This window comes from Ahaetulla prasina, chromosome 17 (genome assembly GCF_028640845.1).
Source record: "Ahaetulla prasina isolate Xishuangbanna chromosome 17, ASM2864084v1, whole genome shotgun sequence".
Taxonomy (NCBI): domain Eukaryota; kingdom Metazoa; phylum Chordata; class Lepidosauria; order Squamata; family Colubridae; genus Ahaetulla; species Ahaetulla prasina.
The window spans coordinates 8,666,985-8,684,494 of NC_080555.1; the positions used below are offsets into that span (position 1 = coordinate 8,666,985).

The 17,510-nt window shown below is 45.1% G+C and overlaps 1 protein-coding gene across 4 annotated transcripts in view; it reads left to right on the forward strand.

The window, feature by feature from the left end:
* Positions 1 to 1,450: 1,450 nt before the first annotated feature.
* The window catches only part of RASGRP2 (RAS guanyl releasing protein 2), an 82,356-nt gene continuing 66,296 nt past the window's right edge, over positions 1,451 to 17,510 (forward strand). For 2 of the 4 annotated variants that reach the window (XM_058160189.1, XM_058160185.1), the window contains exon 1: positions 16,803 to 17,014. The gene's annotated coding sequence lies outside the window, so the exon portion shown is untranslated. Of the gene's footprint in view, positions 1,473 to 16,802; positions 17,015 to 17,334; positions 17,474 to 17,510 lie in introns of those variants that run through there. The other 2 variants (XM_058160188.1, XM_058160187.1) reach the window with 2 other exon arrangements.

The window sequence follows — 17,510 nt, forward strand, 5'->3', positions numbered from 1 at the left end:
GCCAGAGGGCAATCTCCTCAAAGGCCTGGCCCCACAGGGATACGGGGGTCTCTAAGGAGGCTATTCAAGGTTTTTTGGAGGAGATGGTGGGAGAGACACCTCAGCCTACAGCCTCTCATTTCATGGCCGGTTGTGACTGCCCTGAAAAAAAATGACTTGTTATGATCCTTTTTTCACACGACCCTTGAAGTATCCCCGCGGTCACGTGAACAAAGTTTGGACGCTTGGCCACTGGGATGTATTTATGACGGTTGCCATATCCCAGGGTCACACGGTCTCCTTTTGCAACCGTCTTACCCAGAGGTGGGCTTCAAAAATTTTAGCAAGGGGTTCTCTGCCCGGTTGCAGGGTGGGCGTGGGCGTGGCCTAATCGGCTTCCTGCACCACGGCAAGGGTGGGTGGCTATTTTTGCCCTCCCCGGGCTACGGAGGTTTTACTTGAGCCTCCGGGAGGGCAAAAACGGCCTCCCCCAGGCTCCGGAGGCTCTCTGGAACTTCTTTCCACATTTTTCGCCCTTCCGGAGGTTCCGTGCACACCTTGTATTTATCTGCATTCAAAATGGGCCGTGTGGGGACTCATGGGAGGGGAGTGGGCGGAGTGGGTGTGGCCAGCCAGGAGTGGGGTTTGGGGGTTCTCCGAACTGCACAGAATCTTAGCTAGAGGTTCTCCAGAACCCCTGCGAACCCCCAGCGGCCCACGCAAAGTCAATTCTTGGGAAGCCAGATTCACTTAACATCCCTGTTAATAATAGTTGCAGCGGTTCACTTAACAACTGCGGCAAGGAAGGTTGCAAAAAAAAGGGCGAAGCTCACTTAACAACCGTCAAAAAAAATGTTGGGCTCAATTATGGTCGTAGGTCGAGAACTACCTGCAACAGGCCTCTGGTGGCTCAGTAAGACAGTCTGTTATTAACAGCAGCTGCTTGCAATTACTGCAGGTTCAAGTCCCACCAGGCCCAAGCTTGACTCAGCCTTCCATCCTTTATAAGGTAGGTAAAATGAGGACCCAGATTGTTGGGGGCAATAAAAGTTGACTTTGTATATGATATACAAATGGATGAAGAAGACTATTGCTTGACATAGTGTAAGCCTCCCTGAGTCTTCGGAGAAGGGCGGGATATAAATGCAAATAAAAAAAAACAAAAAACAGAAGTCCCAAAGAGGAACGCAAAATAAACTCTCAGAATAAAATAAACTGGGTGTGTTGTTGTTGTTTTTTTAAAACACCCTCCAGCAAAATTTCTCGCTCTTGAGCTACGGCAAAGAGAGCCCCCCACATCCCCACCTTCTCGGAAAGCCGGTTTGCTCTTTTAATTAGGAACTGGAGATTGCATTCCAGCTGCGAGGGTTTTATTAAAAGCTCAGCAGGTTTTTCAAGTGGAACGGAGCCTCGGGAAGCCGGCGAAGAAGTCAATTGAGCGGATTCCCAAGTTAGCCCTGGATGGGGTGGTGCCGCCTGCGAATAACTGAACGGTGAGGTTTTATTAGCTTGTCCGGGGAGAGTAGGGGTTTTGTGATGGGTGAAATATATGGCCCTTGGGCACGGGTGTGTGAAGGCTTGGCCAGGAATTTTTTTTTTTTGGCAAGGTTCACAAGTCAGAATGCGTTTGCTGAAATTAAAGTGGGAAAGGAAAAAGCCTCCCAATGAAAAAACAAAACAAAACAAAAACCTTGCTTGATGCTTTAATGTTAATGGAGTATTATATTCTGATGTTTCTATTATAAATATAATGCTAAAATTTTACTATAAATACAGCGTTAAAAAACGGTTTTTTTAAAAAAATATTTTAATATTTTATCTTGCTTTTAATTGCATCTAAGCCACCTAGAGTCACGTCTAGGTGAGATGGGAGGATTATGAATTTAATAAATAAATATTTTACTATTCTGCTCAAGTGCATTGAATAGTCATTTATAACATGTAGCTTTAATTAGCAGAATATTACACTCTAATTTCCATGGAATCATGATTTGGCTTATTATCAGGGGATGTCTTATTTTGGGGGAAAGAGGGTACCTACCTACCTACCTACCCAATCTGTATCATCTCTATTATCTATCATTTATGTATCATCTATGTATCTAACATATCAATCTATCGTACGTATCTATTTTATCTTGCTTTTATATTATATCTTGCTTTTAATTGGATCTAAGCCACCTAGAGTCACGTCTAGGTGAGATGGGAGGATTATGAATTTAATAAATAAATATTTTACTATTCTGCTCAAGTGCATTGAATAGTCATTTATAACACGTAGCCTTAATTAGCAGAATATTACACTCTAATGTGCTATGGAATCATGATTTGGGTTCATAATAACTTTTGCAAAACAATACATTTATATAGCTATCCATCTATCTATCTATCTATCTATCTATCTATCTATCTATCTATCTATCTATCTATCTATCTATCTATCTACCTACCTACCTACCTACCTACCTACCGTGTTTTCCCAAAAATAAGACTCTGTCTTATATTTTTTTGAACCCTGAAATAAGTGCTTGGCCTTATTAACATGCGTTCAAAAGCCCGATTGGGCTTATTATCAGGGGATGTCTTATTTTGTGGGAAAGAGGGCACCTACCTACCTACCTACCCAATCTATTATCTGTATCATCTCTATTATCTATCATTTATGTATCATCTATGTATCTATCATATCAATCTATCGTACGTATCTATTCTCTCTATGTATTATCTATGCATCTATCTTCTATATATCTAACTTCTATCTATCTATCTATCTATCTATCTATCTATCTATCTATCTATCTATCTATCTATCTATCTATCTATCTATCTTTCTGTCATCTATCTATCTATCATACGTATCTATTCTCTATTATCTATGCATCTATCTTCTATATAACTGCCTGTCTATCTAACATCTATCTATCTATCTATCTATCTATCTATCTATCTATCTATCTATCTATCTATTTGCATCTCTCTCTCTCTCTCTCTCTCTAATCTTTCTCTCTATATAGAATAGAATAGAATAGAATAGAATTTTTATTGGCCAAGTGTGATTGGACACACAAGGAATTTGTCTTGGTGCATATGCTCTCAGTGTACATAAAAGAAAAGATATGTTCATCAAGGTACAACATTTACAACACAATTGATGGTCAATATATCAATATAAATCATAAGGATTGCCAGCAACAAAGTTAAAGTATCTACAGTATCTATCAGTATCTCTCTCTCTCTCTAATCTATCTATCTATCTATCTATCTATCTATCTATCTATCTATCTATCTATCTATCTATCTATCTATCTATCTATCTATTTGCATCTCTCTCTCTCTCTTCTCTCTCTAATCTTTCTCTATATATCTACAGTATCTACCGGTATCTCTCTCTCTCTCTCTCTTATCTATCTATCTATCTATCTATCTATCTATCTATCTATCTATCTATCTATCTATCTATCTATCTATCTATCTATCTATCTATCTATTATCTATCATCTAATAATAATAATAATAATAATAATAATAATAATAATAATAATAATAATAATAATAATAATAATAATAATAATAATAATTCAGCCTTCCATCCTTTATAAGGATGAAATGCCGGAGAAGACGCCTAGAGAGTTCTTGGAGGTCCAGCCGTTCAGAGGCTGATCGGACACTAGTTAGATCCTATACTAGGACCTACCTAGTGGCACTGAGGGAAGCGAGGCGTTGCTACGCCTCCTCCCTCATTGCGTCGGCAGATAACCGCCCAGCTGCCCTGTTTCGGGTGACCCGCTCCCTCCTTCACCAGGGGGAGCGGGATGACCCGTTGCAGGGACGTGCTGAGGAGTTTAACGGTTATCTATACGATAAAATCGTTCAGCTTCGGGACGGTCTGGACCAAAATTGTGGCGATTCGGACGGGGCGTCTGAGGGCGGTCTTGGTGATATTGTCTGGGATGAGTTTGACCCTGTGGCTCCGAGGACATGGACAGGTTGCTGGGTAGATTGAATGCCACCACGTGTTTACTGGACCCGTGCCTCCTGGCTGGTGCTGGCCACTCAGGAGGTGACACGAGGCTGGCTCCAGGGATTACGAGTGCTTCCTTGTTGGAGGAGTCTTTCCGGCCGCCTTGAAAGAGGCGGTGGTGAGGCCCCTCCTCAAGAAGCCTTCCCTGGACCCGGCTGTTTTGGGTAATTATCGTCCGGTCTCCAACCTTCGCTTCGCGGCGAAGGTTGTAGAGAGTATGGTGGCATATCAGTTTCCCCAGCACCTGGAGGAAACTGTCTATCTAGACCCGTTCCAGTCTGGCGTCCGGCCGGTTACAGCACTGAGACGGCTTTGGTCGCGTTGGTGGATGATCTCGGGGGGGCCAGGGATAGGGGTTGTTCCTCTGCCCTGGTCCTATTAGACCTCTCAGCGGCTTTCGATACCATCGACCATGGTATCCTGCTGCGCCGGTTGGAGGGATTGGGAGTGGGAGGCACCGTGTATCGGTGGTTCTCCTCCTATCTCTCTGACCGGTCGCAGACGGTGTTGACGGGGGGGCAGAGGTCGACTCCGCGGCGCCTCACTTGTGGGGGGCCGCAGGGGTCGGTTCTCTCGCCTTCTGTTCAACATCTATATGAAGCCGCTGGGTGAGATCATCAGTGGCTTCGTGTGAGGTACCAGCTGTACGCTGATGACACCCAGCTGTACTTTTCCACACCGGCCACCCCAATGAAGCTATCAGTGCTGTCCCGGTGCTTGGAAGCCGACGGGTCTGGATGGGGAGAAACAGGCTCAAGCTCAATCCCTCCAAGACGGAGTGGCTGTGGATGCCGGCATCCCGGTACAGCCAGCTGAGTCCACGGCTGACTGTTGGGAGCGAGTCATTGGCCCCGATGGAGAGGGTGCGCAACTTGGGCGTTCTCCTGGATGAACGGCTGTCTTTTGAGGACCACCTGACGGCCGTCTCCAGGAGAGCTTTCCACCAGGTTCGCCTGGTGCGCCAGTTGCGCCCCTTTCTAGACCGGGATGCCTTGTGCACAGTCACTCACGCCCTTGTGACGTCTCGTCTGGATTACTGCAATGCTCTCTACATGGGGCTCCCCTTGAGGGGCATCCGGAGGCTGCAGTTAGTCCAGAATGCAGCTGCGCGGGTGATAGAGGGAGCCCCACGTGGCTCCCGTGTGACACCTATCCTGCGCAGACTGCACTGGCTACCTGTGGCCTTCCGGGTGCGCTTCAAGGTGTTGGTGAACGTCTTCAAAGCGCTCCATGGCATAGGGCCGGGCTATTTACGGGACCGCCTGCTGCTACCGAATACCTCTCACCGACCCGTGCGCTCTCACAGAGAGGGACTCCTCAGGGTGCCGTCGGCGCGACAGTGTCGTCTGGCGACGCCCAGGGGAAGGGCCTTCTCTGTGGGGGCTCCCGCCCTCTGGAACGAACTCCCCCCAGGACTCCGTCAACTTCCGGACCTCCGAACCTTTCGTCGCGAGCTCAAAACTCACTTATTTATCTGCGCTGGACTGGGTTAGTTTTAAATTTATGGGTTTTTAATGGGTTTTTATTCTAAATTTTTAATTTTGGCCAATTTAATAAGTTTTTTAAATTGTATTTTAACTGTATTCATATTGTATCATGGTGTATTTTTACTTGGCTGTAAACCGCCCTGAGTCCTTCGGGAGAAGGGCGCTATAAAAATTTAAATAATAAATAAATAAATAAATAAGGTAGGTAAAATGAGGACCCAGATTGTTGGGGGGGCAATAAGTTGACTTTGTAAATATACAATAACATAACATAACATAACATAACATAACATCAGAGTTGGAAGGGACCTTGGAGGCCTTCTAGTCCAACCCCCTGCCCAGGCAGGAAACCCTACACCATCTCAGTCAGATGGTTATCCAACATTTTCTTAAAAATTTCCAGTGTTGGAGCATTCACAACTTCTGAAGGCAAGTTGTTCCACTTATTAATTGTTCTAACTGTCAGGAAATTTCTCCTTAGTTCTAAGTTGCTTCTTTCCTTGATCAGTTTCCACCCATTGCTTCTTGTTCTACCCTCAGGTGCTCTGGAGAACAGCCCGACTCCCACTTCTCTGTGGCAGCCCCTGAGATATTGGAACACTGCTATCATGTCTCTCCTAGTCCTTCTTTTTGTTAAACTAGACATACCCAGTTCCTGCAACCGTTCTTCATATGTTTTATCCTCCAGTCCCCTAATCATCTTTGTTGCTCTTCTCTGCACTCTTTCTAGAGTCTCAACATCTTTTTTACATCGTGGCGACCAAAACTGGATGCAATATTCCAAGTGTGGCCTTACCAAGGCATTATAAAGTGGTACTAACACTTCACGTGATCTTGATTCTATCCCTCTGTTTATGCAGCCCAGAACTGTGTTGGCTTTTTTAACAGCTGCTGCACACTGCTGGCTCATATCTAAATGGTTATCCACTAGGACTCCAAGATCCCTCTCACAGGTACTACTATTGAGCAAGGTACCACATATACGGTACTGGTGCATTTTGTTTTTTTGGCCTAAATGTAGAACCTTACTTTTTTCACTGTTGAATTTCATTTTGTTAGATAGCGCCCAATGTTCAAGTCTGTCAAGATCTTTCTGTAACTTGTAACTACAATAGAATGAGACTATTGCCTTACACACTGTAAGCCGCCCTGAGTCTTTGGAGAAGGGTGGGATATAAATGTAAACAACAACAACAACAACAACAACAACAACAACAACAATAATAATAATAATAATAATAATAATAATAATAATAATAATGAATAAAATATATTTCTTAATTAATGAAAATATCTTTTTTTAACAAAATCACCTACTCTTGACTCAGGAAACGGATGAGCAGAGACTTATTTGATAGACCTCATATGATTGCTAAGCATCTTCTCCTCATTTGGAAATCGGCAGCTCTCAACAGCAGGCTTTTTTCTGCAAAAACCAAAAAAAAAAAAAAGGCCAAAGAAAATGATTCAGCCTGGAATCATTTCCCCACCCCTCTCTAAAACTCCACTCCTAAAAATCAAAAAGAGTTTGCAAAGGAGGAAATAAATAGTAATTGCTTTGCCCTATTTTGTTTGCTACCATTTTCCGTTGCTGGGAAAGGCTGGATAAATAAACTTCAGTTTTAAAGCACCTTTTTGAAGACTTAAGTGTTCTGGCCCTGATTGGGGAATGCTGAGATTTGGAGTCAAGACACATCTGGACAGGGCCAAATAACAGCGTGGATTCAAGGCGCCCCTGGTCCTTCCCAAGAAAACAGACAGAGCAGGGCGAAGTGGGTCAAACGGGGCCCTTGAAAAGGAAAAAAAAAAATTGGCAGGGAGTGGATAATCTCGCTCTCATTAACCCCCCCTCTCAAGCAAACAGGCCGCAACAGCTGTTCTATTGCATTTGGGAAAAGGAAGCTAAAAATAGCCCCCCCTCCTCGTGAGCGCTCTCACGATTTTCCTTAGCCGATGAAAAGCTAGCCAGGTTTTGCGTTAAGTGGCAGGAGTCGAATGCAGAGGCTGGGCCTGTCCGTCCGTTAGAAGATTAGCATTTCTCAACTTCGGATACTTTTAAGATGGCTGAACTTCAATTCCCAGAATTCCCCAGCTGAGGAATTCTGGGAGTCGAAGCCCACCCGTCTTAAAAGTGGCCAAAATTGAGAAACTTTCTTCTACAAGATGGAAAGACAAGATCTAAATAACAACATGATCCAGTGAATATAGGATAATAAGATATTGTTGTTGTTATTATTGTTGTTGTTGTTGTTGTTGTTGTTGTTGTTGTTGTTATTATTATTATTATTATTATTATTATTATTATTATTATTATTATTATTCTATGCTTGCCAACTTGGGCTTGCAAAGGCAGGTTATGAATTCATGAATAAGGAAACTGAAAATATCTGAATCCTATTAAACACGTACTGAGTATAGCCTACCCAAATATTCGGGGGGGTGGGGGTGAGGAAGAGAGGAGAAGAGGCACCTTGCACATGCTCAGAGGCACCCTCTGCTTCTGATCGTTTCCAGAGTTCCTGTTCCCTAGAGGTCTAACTTGGTTCCAAGAGAAGAGAGACGCTTGTGAGGACAGTAAAATTAGTTGGATTCTCAAATTAGTACCACCGGCCACCCTTCGTGTGCCCTCCCTGGGATTTGGGCACAGTTCCACACTGAGGCTTTTTCGATGGTAATGGGATCTGTAGTTGGCAGGATTTGAAAGAGCTTAATCGGTCGGGGCTGCGGGCAGCTATGGCCACACGTGCTGCCATTTCATTATTTATTTATTTATTTATTTATTTTATTTATTTTATTTATTACATTTGTATACCGCCCTTCTCCCGAAGGACTCAGGGCGGTTCACAGCCAATAAAACCACAATACATATAATACAGATTGAAAAACAGTATAAAAAACTAATTCAACATACGGCCTAAATTTTTTTAAATACAATTAAAAAACCCATTTAAAAGCCCCAATTTAAAACCCCAATTTAAAACTACGTTTAAGCTAGTCCTGCACGTCGAAACAACGACGTCTTCAGCTCGCGGCGGAAGGTCCGGAGGTCGGGGAGTTGACGGAGCCCCCGAGGCAGCTCATTCCAGAGGGCAGGAGCCCCCACAGAGAAGGCCCTCCCCCTGGAGGTCGCCAGCCGACATTATAGGCTAGTATGACTCATAGAGAGACTTGGTTGCAGGTGTCCACCATTAATGCATCCGCTGAAATACACAAATCCTTGCTTTACACACCTTTGTCTTGCCCATCCAAAAGGAGACAACCTCTTGGGTTTTTTTTTATTTGCATTTATATTCCTCCCTTCTCCGAAGACTCAGGGCGGCTTACACTATGTCAAGCAATAGTCTTCATCCGTTTGTATATTATATACAAAGTCAACTTATTGCCCCCCCAACAATCTGGGTCCTCATTTTACCTACCTTATAAAGGATGGAAGGCTGAGTCAACCTTGGTTCACAAACAGCCCCAGCTCAATTTATACAGAATAGCAAACTTGGAAGGGAGACCTTTGGAGGTCTTCTAGTCGAACCCTCTGCTCAAGCAGAAGACCCTATGCCATTTGAGACCAATGGCCATCCAATCTCTTCTTAAAAACCTCCAGTGATGGAGCCCACATAAATTCTGAAGGCAAGTTGTTCCACTGGTTTATTGTTCTCAGTATTAGGAAAAAATTTTCTTAATTCCAGGTTGCTTCTCTCCTTGATTAGTTTCCTTCCATTGTTTCTTGTCTTGCCTTCTGGGGCTTTGGAAAATAGGTTGACACCCCACCCCCATTTCTCTGTGAGAGCCCCTCAACTGTTGGAAAACTGCTATCATGCCTCTCCCAATCCTTATCTTTGTTAGACTAGACATACAGAGTTTCAACTTAACTGCAAAATCATTGTAAGTCATGCATGTGACTTTAGAATAGAATAGAATAGAATAGAATAGAATTTTGTATTGGCTAAGTGTGATTGGACACACAAGGAATTTGTCTTTGGTGCATATGCTCTCAGTGTACATAAAAGAAGGTCTTTCTCTGTGGGGGCTCCCACACTCTGGAACGAGCTTCCCCCAGGTTTACACCAAATACCTGACCTTCGGACCTTCCGCCGCGAACTGAAGACACATCTTTTCATTCGCGCGGGGCTGGCTTAAATTTTATCGATTTTAAATTTTATCGATTTTAAATTTTTTAATATTAATTTTAATGGGGTTTTAGTTTTATATATTTTAAAGTTTTTTAGGCCAATTATAAAATAAGTTTTTTTAATTTGTATTTTAAATTGTATATTGTATTGTCTGTTTTTACTTTTGGCTGTACACCGCCCTGAGTCCTTCGGGAGAAGGGCGGTATAAAAATTGAAATAATAATAATAATAATAATAATAATAATAATAATAATAATAATAATAATAATAATAATAATAATAATAATAATAAAGAAAAGATACCTTCATCAAGGTACAACATTTACAACACAAATGATGGTCAATATATCAATATAAATTATAAGGATTGCCAGCAACAAAGTTACAGTCATACAGTCATAAGTGGAAAGAGATTGGTGATGGGAACGATGAGAAGATTAATAGTAGTGTAGATTTAGTAAATAGTTTGACTGTGTTGAGGGAATTAGTTGTTTAGCGGAGTGATGGCCTTCGGGACAAAACTGTTCTTGTGTCTAGTTGTTCTGGTGTGCAGTGCTCTATAGCATCGTTTTGAGGGTAGGAGTTGAAACAGTTTATGTCCAGGATGTGAGGGATCTGTAAATATTTTCACGGCCCTCTTCTTGATTTGTGCAGTATACAGGTCCTCAATGGAGGGCAGGTAGGTAGCAATTATTTTTTCTGCAGTTCTAATTATTCTCTGAAGTCTGTGTTTTTCTTGTTGGGTTGCAGAACCGAACCAGACAGTTATAGAGGTGCAAATTACAGACTCAATAATTCCTCTGTAGAACTGGATCAGTAGCTCCTTGGGCAGTTTGAGCTTTCTGAATTGGCGCAGAAAGAACATTCTTTTTTGTCCTTTTTGATGATATTTTTGATGTTAGCTGTCCATTTTAGATCTTGCGATGTGATAGAACCTGGAAATTTAAAGGTTTCTACTGTTGATACTGTGTTGTCTAGTATTGTGAGAGGTGGAACTATGGAAGGGTTTCTCCTAAAGTCTACCACCATTTCTATGGTTTTGAGTGTGTTCAGTTCCAGATTGTTTTGGTTGCACCACAAGGCTAGTTGTTCGAAACAGCCTTTAGCTGTTTTGCCGAATGTCTGAAGTGTGGTCACGTGACTGCGCGGGCCCTGACTGTGGGAACTGATCCAGATAACAAATCTTCTTTTTCAGGTAGATTATAAATTGAGGGCTAGCTGTATTAGAGACATCAGAAGAAGAGGGGAGGGGAGGGGAGGAGAGGAGAGGAGAGAAAGAGAGGAGAGGAGGAAAGGGGGGAGGAGACAGGAGGAGAGGAGAGGAGAGGAGAAGAGAGGAGAGGAGGAGAGGAGAAAACAGAATAAACAGAAGAATTGGAAGGGACTTTGGAGGTCTTCTAGTCCAACCCCCTACTTGAGAAGGAGACTCTATACCATTCCACACAAGTGGCTGTCCATTCTCTTCTTAAAAAACTCCAATTTTGGAGCATCCACAACTTCTGAAGGCAAGTCATTCCACTGGGTTTATTGTTCTTACTGTTAGAAAAATCCTCCTTAGTTCTAGGTTGCTTCTGTCCTCGATAAGCTTCTATCAATTGCTTCTTGTCCTGGCTTCTGATGCTTTGGAAAATAAGTTGACCGCCCCACCCCCCACTCTTCTTTGTGGCAGCCCTTCAAATACTGGAAGATTGCTATCATGTCACCCCTAGTCCTTCTTTTCACTAGACTAGTGAATTCCTACATTTCAGTTTCAATTCCTACAACCGTTCTCCATGTTTTAGCCTCCCTAATCATCTCCGTTGCTCTTCTCTGCCTTCTTTCCAAAGCCTCTACACCTTTTTTGCAACCAAAACTGGATGCAGTATTCCAGGCGCGGTCTTAGAACTGGAGAAAATGACACAACAGAAGGACCTGCAAACAGAAGAAGAAGAACTGGGGCAAAAGAAAGATAGTCCCATTAGTAATGGGCATCTTGAATGTAATCTGAAAACATCTGGAGCATCATTTGAACACCATCACCATAGACAAATGCACCATCAGGCAATTGCAAACGGCAGTTATACTTGGAAAACTTCTATCCTGTGATATATATGTGATATATATGTGGATGATAACACCATCCAACAACCACATCTGCCTCTCCCAGGTCCTTGATAGACAAAAATGCTAAATTCAGCCTGAACATCTCTGCTGACTGCGCAACCAAGCATAATAAAAATAAAAAGTATTTGATCCAGCAGGGTTTGCATTACGTTGTATATAAACCCGTTTCTAAAAGTTCCTTTAAGTTTCTTGCCCCCCCCCCCCCCCCAAAACACTTTGTTCTTCTGGCTGTAACATACTAACGCAAAATCAATGTGGGGTTAGCTTTTTTTTATTATTATTTGCTTTTTTAAAAAATAGCCTCTCAGAGGAGATTTTTGGAAGTACATTTCGCTCTTTCGGGCTGCAAATGGCAATAATTATTGAGTCTGTCATCTGCACCTCCAGAACTGTCTGGTTTGGCTCTGCAACCCAACAAGACAGACACAGACTTCAGAAGATCATTAGAACTGCAGAAAAAACAATGGCTACCAACCTGCCTTCCATTGAGGACCTGTATACTGCACGAATCAAGAAGAGGGCCGTGAAAATATCTACAGACCCCTCACATCCTGGACATAAACTGTTTCAACTCCTACCCTCAAAACGACGCTATAGAACACTGCACACCAGAACAACTAAACACAAGGACAGTTTTCCCTGAATGCCATCACTCTGCTAAACAAATAATTCCCTCAACACTGTCAAACTATTTACTAAATCTGCACTACTATTCTATTCTATTCTAGTCTAGTCTAGTCTAAATTCTAATTCTAATTCTAATTCTATTAATCTTCTCATCGTTCCCACCACCCATCTCCTTCCACTTATGACTGCATGACTGTAACTTTGTTGCTTGTATCCCTACGATTTATACTGATATTGTTTCCTGACTGCTTATTTGTACCCTATGACTATCATTTAGTGTTGTATCTTCGAATTCTTGATGAACGTATCTTTTCTTTTATGTACACTGAGAGCATATGCACCAAGACAAATTCCTTGTGTGTCCAATCACACTTGGCCAATAAAAAATTCTATTCTATTCTAGTCTAGTCTAGTCTAAATTCTAATTCTATTCTAAATTCTAATTCTAATTCTATTTCTAATGTGTCCTGGGCAATTTTAATGCTCATCTTTTTTTTTTTTTTTTACATTTATATCTCGCCCTTCTCCGAAGACTCAGGGCGGCTTACAGTGTATAAGGCAATAGTCTCATTCTATTGTATATTTACAAAGTCAACTTATTGCCCCCCCAACAATCTGGGTCCTCATTTTACCTACCTTATAAAGGATGGAAGGCTGAGTCAACCTTGGGTCTGGTGGGATTCGAGCCTGCAGTAATTGCAGGCTGTTGTGTTTTAATAACAGGCTATCTTACCGCCTGAGCCACCACGGCCCTAGGCCAAGAAAGAAGGACAGATGGATTGAGGAAGAAAATCCCAGGATCTGGGGGAAACAGGCTTGATTTGGCGCCCCAAAGATTGGCCAAACCGGAAATACATTGAATTTCATTTTTTATTTTTTTGTAGACCTCGAACGTGGAAGGCAAGGAGGATACAATTAATAAAGTTGGGTAAAAGATTGAAATGAGCTCAGAGCGGAACAATTTGGGCGGGTCCCATAAGACAATTTTATAAGGGGTGTAGCCCGTTTTCTGGAATTGCGTAATACCAGCTGACAAATATGAGAGATAGATTGGCTGACATCATTTTTACAAGGTGTTGAAACTGTTTTGCTTTTAATGCAACCGGATAAGCTTCTGAACGGCAGTCACCCCAGGCAGGCTCTGGTGCTTCCTTCTCCTCCTCCTCCTCTGGTTGTGCGAGGTTGATTTTTTTTTTGGCTTCGGACAGTGAGGAACAGGCACTCTGTATATGCTCAAGGGATCCCAGGGAATAGCCTTGGGGCTGGATGCTGGTTGTTGGAGGAACTAAGTAAATCTGTGCAAGAATTTGTTGGTGGGCAGAGAGTTTGGCGCCGACTCTTCTCCCGTTCAAATCGTTCTTCTATCGTGGCCCAAGATAGATAGATAGAAAAAGCCCTCTGTGGATGCTCAGAGGCAAGCCTGCCATTTAGCCTGGGAACGCCAGCCGTTGACAGAAGGAGGCATAGTGTGACTGGGTTTAAACCACCAAGACAAGCTAGAATTGGGAGTCTTTTGTGATTTAAGGCGATTGTGGGAGGTTTGTGTGTACCACACAAACTTAGTGGAGGTCGTGTACCACACACCTGAGCAAGCCTCAAATATTCGGCAGCTGCATTTTTCACAAGCAGCTGATCTCCGTTAGGGGATAAGCTTTGGTTTGCTGTTTGGCTTGATTTGATGCTTCCTTTGTATTTGGAGCCCAAACTGAGGCTCATCCCAGGTGGTACCAACCTGGGTCTTGTGAAGGAGACCCAAATGCAGAAGGTAAGGCAGAAAGGAGCACCGTCTCTCTCGCACACCTTCACCTGCGTCATGGCACCGTTTGGGGACTGGCAGGAAGGAAGATGCTGATGAATTAGGACCTGGCCCTCTAGACCCCCCCCTCCCCTCCCAGCTCTGAGCCAGTTGCCATGGCAACCAGAGCAGCCTGCAATGCCAAATTGTTAAGGCATGCATGGGGACGGGGGGGATCGGCATTGTGCCGGGTTGCCAACTGGGGAGGGGGCTGCAACATCCCACCAGTTCCATTCATCATACCTGAACCTCTCTTCTCTCTCTCCCCCCCCACCTTAATCTTAATTTCTTTCCTGCCCTCTTCGCCTCCTTGATGAGTTTCTATCTCCCTCTCTGATGTTTCTGTGCCGTGTGTGTGTGTGTATATGCATGCATAATGGTTATCTTGAGAGCTGAATGCAACAAAATTTTATTTTAATGTATGCTGATTAGTGTACATTTAAAGGGACAAAGTTTTTATTCTACTTGTATTGCATTGCATTGCATTCTCTTCTGTTCTATTCTCTAGTCTAGAATGTCTAGATAGATGATGGATAGATGGATTGATAGATGAATGGCTAGAGGGAGAAAGAGAGAGAGAGAGGGAGTGAGAGAAAGAGAGAGGGGGAGAAAGAGAGAGAGAGGGAGAAAGAGAGGGAGAGAGAGGGAGAGAAAGGGAGAAAGAGAGAGGGAGGGAGGAAGAGAGGAAAAGAGAGAAAGAGGGAGAGAGAGAGAGAGGGAGTGAGAGAAAGAGAGAGGGGGAGAAAGAGAGAGGGAGAGAGAGAGGGAGAGAAAGAGAGAAAGAGGGAGAAAGAGAAAGAGAAAGAGAGAGGGAGGGAGGAAGAGAGGGAAAGAGAGAAAGAGGGAGAGAAAGAGAGGGAGAGAGAAAAAGAGAAAGAGAGAGAAAGAGGGGGAGGGAGGGAGTGAGAGAAAGAGAGAGGGGGAGAAAGAGAGAGGGAGAAAGAGAGGGAGAGAAAAAGAGAAAGAGGGAGAAAGAGAAAGAAAAAGAGGGAGGGAGGAAGAGAGGGAAAGAGAAAGAGGGAGAGAAAGAGAGGGAGAGAGGGGGAAAGAGAGGGAGAGAGAGGAGTGAGAGAGAGGGAGAAGAGAGAAAGAGAGAAAGAGGGAGAAAGAGAAAGAGAAAGAGAGAGGGAGGGAGGAAGAGAGGGAAAGAGAGAAAGAGGGAGAGAAAGAGAGGGAGAGAGAAAAAGAGAAAGAGAGAGAAAGAGGGGGAGGGAGAGAAAGTCATCAAAGATGTGCAGAGGGCAGGAAAGAAATTAGAAATTAAGATTAAGTTTTCTGGGCTGAGGAGAGAGATTCAGGTATGATGAATGGAGCCGGTGGGGTGCTGCAGCCCCCTCCCCAGTTGGCAAATACGTATAACGTTTCCCCGGAACAGCAAGGATTCGAGACAGGAGGCAACCTGATTCCCTGAGAATATAAGAGCACCCAGGTGCGCAAACTCCCACCGCGGAAGAAAGGCAAGGAGGGTGCGTTTGCACACCCATTTGCTCCTGGAGAGAAAAGCCGTTGCGCCATCTGCAAAACAAGGGTAACACCACAAGGGAGTTAAGGGTCCCTCCAGCGCAGGCACCTGGTTCTGCTTTTTAAGGAAAGGGTGTGGCTCGTGTTTCCTCTTTCAGCATCAACAGGTAACGCCCAGAGCGGTTTCTAGCTTTCATCCAACGTGGGCTAACCAGGTTAGGTTTAAAACAAAAAACAAAAACTCCTTGCAGCTGCGTTCACACATGCTTGTCTGATGTTAGCTTTTCCTTGGCTATAATAAGGGTGCTTTTTGGAACTAAAGGGGTCAATTCGTCAACTCAAGGTTTCACGGGGTCGTGGGAACGCAACTCTCACGCCTTCAACTTTGGAGGAAGCAGCAGAATTAAGAGCAAGTTTTGCAGGAGGTCGTGTTCTTAGGCAAAACGAAAGTCCGGGTTGGTTTTGTTTGTGGGTTGGACATCACATGGCGTTGTTTTGGCACACCGGTGTGAAGTAGGTCACGCGCTGCCACCGCAACACGGGGACTGGATTCCAATACGTGCCAACGGGCCGGCAGGAGATCATATAATTCCGAGCAGGGGGACTTAACAACCCCATATATACGTGTATATATATGTGTGTGTATATATATGTGTGTATATACACACACACAGCCTCTGTGTTTACACACTGCGTGTGTGTATATGTGTGTATATGTGTGTGTATATACACACACACAGCCTCTGTGTTTACACACTGCGCTAAACTCCGCGCATCTCCTTTTGTAGCCTGGTTGTTGGCTTTCGTGGTGCGCGCCTAACTACCGTTCCTTAACCAGGGTTCAAGGGAATCTCCACGAAGCCCGGTGAGCAACGGCGCACGACTCGAACACGCACCCAGCTTCCCAAACTGCTGCTGGGTGGGATTTCTTCCAACCCTGGTGGGGGCGCGGAGCGGTCCCCTCCCTCTGTCCCTTGTTCTATCGCGGCGGCTGCAGCAGCCTGCTTGCTCCCTTGCGCGGACGAGAGGGAGCGCTCTGCGTACGCCCAGAGGCACTCTCCTTCCGGAGGCAGAAAGGAGGCTTGGGAGCTGGGAAGTGGGGATGGGGGGTGTCTGACGGTGCTGCTTTCCCCCTCCCCCCACCAGCGCCCCCTCCCTTCCTCCGCTAAAGGGGTCCCGCCTCCCTTCCTTGCGCACTGCGCTCCTCTCCTCCGAACCGGCTGGGCGACGGGCGGCGACTCAAGGCCAAGCCGGGGGCGGGCGAGGGAGGCGAGGCGAGGCGGGGACGCGCTTGGGATCGCCCCCTCCTCTCCCTTCCTGCCTCCGCGGGCGAGCCGAGGCTGCGCGTCCCGGGCTTCGCTGCAGCCGGGACGGAAAGGCAGCCGGGCGCTCAGGGCGATCCGCTCCGGAGCCGGTGAGTGAGCCGGCGGCGTTCGCGGAGAAAACGGGAGAAGGGCGCTGGGAGGGAGGGGAGGGCGAGGGTACTTCTGGGCGTGAACAGAGCGCCGCGCGGCGTGGCCGAGGGCGAGACGGACAGGATGGGGAGGGGAGGGGAGGGGATCGGAACCCCTCGCCGCTCCGAAGCGCAGGGGACGGGGGCGGCAAGCGAGAGGGAGTCCCATTCGGGGAAGCGAGCCTCTGAGCATGCACAGAGTGCTGCCCCTTCTTGAGCTCCCGGGTGAGCGAATGCATTGCCTCCCAGCCAAAGCGCAGCTCGCCGGGGCTTTTAGGGGAAGGTCTGGAGCCCCTGCGCTTCTTCGGACCAGCCGATCCGGTCCTTCTCCGGATCGGAGCAAGAAACTTAAGTTCGGCTTTCAGGGTGAACGCCGCGGGCTCCTCGCTTTGCCCCGCGCAACGCCCGGTAAGGATTTCGGTAAGGATCGCGACCTCCGCTTTTTTGCGGCTTTGCC